Here is a 4,855-nt window from a genome sequence, read left to right on the forward strand (position 1 = left end):
TACATAGGCAAGCTGGCATCTGACAGCCAAATTATCTGTCAAGCATCCCCGTCCGTGTGAAGGGAGAAGCGAAACTGTGTTTCTGAAAAGCCACAGGCCTGGGGCGAGTTCTGCAGCCCAGGGACTCCGGAGGTGGGGCGGACGTGGGTGAGCGCCGGGAGCTGCGGGAGCGGCCTGCGCGCAGAGATGCGGTCAGGAGGGTACGTGCCTGTCCCCTGGGTCGTGCGGCGCAGTTCCCGCAGTTCCCGGGGAACGCAGGGCCCATCGCGCGCACTGCCTGCCTCATTATTTCTTTGAGCCTGTTCATGTTTTTGATCCGGACTGCAAAAACCCAACCTCCGTATTTTCCTATTTTCCAGGATCAAATTCTGCATTCCTGAATAAGAACCTGCAGATTCGGCTATCATTTTCACAGATAAGTTACATATACTGGGAAAACTACAACTCTTAAACATGACCTGCTGGCCGGCAGTGCCTACCATAATGCATATTTAGAGTTATTTAGTACTCCACTTTGTGCTCAAGAATGCTGATATTTTATTTCAGAGATCACATGAAAAGAATGAGTCACAAGGAATTAAATTACAATACAAAAAAGATCGCTAGATGCTTACATTAGAGTCACTATAAAATTTTTTAGTATATAGGAAAGTTTCAAAGCCCAGTGGATTCTTTAATTTACTTTCGTTTTCAGATGCACACAAGAAATAATTAAATGATACTTTAAAAATAACTTTGAAAAGAAGTTAATTTCATCCCAAAGAGTAGAAGTGACATCTTTTCCTGCTCTTCTAAGTTCTGCCACAACCTGACACATCAGTTAGAAAAGACCCAAGATGTACCCTGGCATTTATCTTGGTTCTCTTTGTCATTCTCCTGGAAATGTGGTGAATGAGATTTCCTCTTAATGGTAGTATTCAGCTTAGGTTCTGTGAATTCTATTTTTCGGGGGTAGCGAGGGAGGCAGAGTGGGATACACATTCAAGCTGAGTCTGAGCTCATTTGACTTGTGTGTTGAATCTGAAAGGAATTTTCCTTGCACAGGCTGAAAAGTAAAGAAGTCCCCTCATTTACCATCAGCCCAGGCCAGAATGATTATTTCAAGCCTGACATTTAATACACCCATGATCACAGATATTGCCACTGAAAGCTTTCCCAACAAAGCAGGAACCAAAGAACATTGCAGCAGTGTCTAACGTTAATTCAGAGAAGTGAGGGAGCTGTGAGGTGGGGATAAACCCTGCAAAACACAGTATCAATATCTCATTAACACAGGGAAAGAACAGCAAAGTGAAGATAACTGTGTGTATACATGGAATGAGTATGGGCTTCCAAAGAGCATGGCACATCCAAATGCAATGTGAAGGTCTGACTGTAACGAATTGTTTAAAGTATGTTATTGATGTTTTACCCAACCCTGTGGGACCCAGGCTCCTGGGAACAGTGTCTATGCTACAATCACTAGGCAAAAAATAAACTGGGGTGAAGGGAAAGGTAAGATAAAAATTCTTCCTGTATGCTGTATCTACCTTTTTTTCCCCCTTTCTCTAAGATGCCTAACCCCAATAGTTCTCTTTTACAAAACGGGACAATAGGTTGGAGGGGGAGGGGAAATACGGTTATTATGTGTAGCAGTTGTCATTTCCATGCTCTCGCCTTTACAGCTTTTTAGTGATGATTATACCAAAATATTAATTCTTCAATCTATTCATTATCTTATATTTGAATTTATTTCAGCATCCACAAAGAAATATTACCAGGGCTCCCTTTCAGACCAATACCATATTGTTAAATTTTCAAATGTGTATTTCACATGCAACTGTTGGTAAGGAATTTTTGTTTGAAAAGTCAAAATGATCATTTCCTAAGGATCTTCTTTATCATGGGGTCAATACACTGGATATGGTTTCTACTTTCTACATTGACTCAAGAGAGCTGTGGGCTGGGAATTCCCTAGTGGTCCAGTGGTTAAGAGTCTGCACTTAGGGAACGCAGGTTCAATTCCTGGTCAGGGAACTAAGATCCCATATGCCTCACAGTGCAGCCAAAAAAAAAAAAAGAAGGCTGTGAGCTTCTCCACGTCAAGGCTATCCCCTATTCTTCCTTGCCTCAGTGTCCTCTGCACTGCTAAGATTGCAGGGTGTGTTCAGCGGGTATTTGCTAAATAGATGAAAGGTTCATGATTTTACTTAATTCATTTCTAAGTGGTGAGATCTAGTGAAATATCATGGAACACAACTGAAAAGAAACCATTTAAAGAATTCAGCTCTTCAGAGACTGTAGGAGGAAGGCAAAGTGCTACCTGGGAAAACAACTTGCCTTGAAAAACTAATGTAAAGAGAAGCAAAGCCTAAAGTGGAGAACTGACGTACTAGCCCTGACTTAATGTAGCCTCCTTGCCCTGACGAACTGGTTACCTTAACGGAACATAGGAAATTAATTTACATGCTTATGTTTAAAAAGAAGAACGAGCATAATGATTATCTTAGGGTCCTTGCTTTTATTACACATAAGTATTTATTGCGGTGAATTAATTAATTTTAGGGGGCCTCCCAGGTGGCACTAGTGGTAAAGAACCCACCTGCCCATGCAGGAAACATAAGAGATGTGGGTTCGATCCCTGGGTCGGGAAGATCCCCTGCCTGAAGAATCCCATGGACAGAGGAGCCTGGCAGGCTAGTGTCCATAGTTGTACACAGTTGGACACAACTGAAGTGACTTAGCATGCATGCAATCAATTTTAGAATAAATTAGTCTCAATTTATAGCAGGCATTACTCTATGCCTAATAATTAACCAGAAATTTTTTCTTGTGTATGGCAGAGAGCCTGAAGTACAGCAGTGTGCACTAATCTAAGTATGTTGAATTCTTTGACATACAAAGAAGTCATCAACTTTTAGGGCTGAAAAGAAGCTTGGCAATCTCATTCCAGCATCTTTCATTTATTGAAGAAGGAATTGAGACTCAGAGGTGTGTGAGGACATTCACCAAAACCAATAGAAAATGATGAGTGCTCTGGTCAGAAACCCTAGCTCCTGTCTTAGTCTTGGGCCCAGTTCACTGGGGCAGAGCCTACATGAATTATACCTTATTTATCCTATTGGTTTTTTCTCTTTTTTCAAAATGTATAAAATATAAGTTTCTGATTAATAATAGTAATAATAGTAAAGTATGTTAGTGGCTCAGTTGTATCTGACTCTTTGTGATCCCATGGACTCTAGCCTGCCAGGCTCCTCTGTCCATGGAATTCTCTAGGCAAGAAGATTCTCCAGGGAATCTTCCTGACCCAGGGATTGGACCCAGGTCTCCTGTATTGCAGGTGAATTCTTTACCATCTGAGCCACCAGGGAAACCCAGTAATAATAAACAGCTATAGCATGTCCTCAGATTTATAGAAGCATTTAACACATTATATGCAAAAATCACAGCCCTTGATAAAGAAGAGATTTAATTTTTTGAGACAAATACATAAAGAAAAACAGAAAAGAGACCATGTCAAACTTGCTCAAATTGTTTTAATCATGTGCCTTTTTGTTTTAATCATGTGTAGCAACAGTAAATGATCTAACTTTATAGTAAAATTAAGATGTTGCTGAAGGGTATAAATCAGTCATTTGCAAACTTTTAAACTACTGTACAAAACTCTAAAACGTAACAGATAAAAGTGGAGCTTCTCTGCTTGAAGTTGAAAAAGAGAGTTCCAGCAGTTTATCCTCCTCTGTGTTTCCGTATTGGAGCCTCTATAGCACTGTTGGAAAAATCAATGATTTAAAGGAAATGGTCAGAATTAAGCCTAGACAAACAGTGCCTGGAGTAGGCAGAGGCTGAACGGTCTCATCAGGCTCACAGCCAGTTGATTCACTGCAGCATGATGAATTGAGCTTTGCCACTCTGTGATGGTAAGCTCAAATACACTCCCCCTCTCTATTTTTTTCCTATATGTTTTGCTTGTTCTTTTATTCTCTGTGGCAGGGTTTTAAACTGGAAGGTATGTAAGAGTCACCTGGTGATCTTATTGAAAATTCAACTCCCTAGCCTCCAGCTTCATAAATTCCCTTTTAATGGATCTGGGGCACGGTTCTTTAATTTGCCCTTCAAATGAATACTACAAGTGAATTTTGAACTCCTCTTTGAGAAACACTACTCTGAGGCATCTATTAATAATAAAATGCCTCATATGTGACACTTACATATAATATTTATTTTCATAATACTTTTCTTCCCTGAATTTAATCTTCACCATATGTATTAAAAGGGGGATTTGTATTTTCAGATTCTAATTATTATGCAAATTATGATTTTGTTCAGTCGCTCAGTTGTGTCTAACTCTTTGCGACCCCATGGACTGCAGCACACCAGGCTTCCCTGTCCTTCACTGTCTCCCAAAGCTTGCTCAAACTCATGTCCATTGAATCGGTGATGCCATCCAACCATTTCATCCTCTGTCATCCCCTTCTCCTCCTGCCTTCAATCTTTCCCAGCATCAGGGTCTTTTCCAGTGAATCAGTTCTTCACATCAGGTGGCCAAAGTATCGGAGCTTCAGCCTCAGCATCAGTCCCTTCAATGAGTATTCAGGACTGATTTCCTTTAGGATTGACTGGTTTGATCTCCTTGCAGTCCAAAGGACTCTCAAGAGTCTTCAACATTACTGTTCAAGAGCGTCAATTCTTTGGCACTCAGCCTCCTTTACGGCCCAACTCTCACATCTGTACATGACTACTGGAAAAACCATAGCTTTGTCTAGATGGACATTTGTAGCCTAAGTAATGTCTTTGCTTTTTAACATGCTGTCTAGGTATGTCATAGCTTTTCTTCCAAGGAGCAAGCATTTTTAAATTTCATGGCTGCAGTCAC

This window comes from Dama dama, chromosome 14 (genome assembly GCF_033118175.1).
Source record: "Dama dama isolate Ldn47 chromosome 14, ASM3311817v1, whole genome shotgun sequence".
Classification (NCBI taxonomy): Eukaryota; Metazoa; Chordata; class Mammalia; order Artiodactyla; family Cervidae; genus Dama; species Dama dama.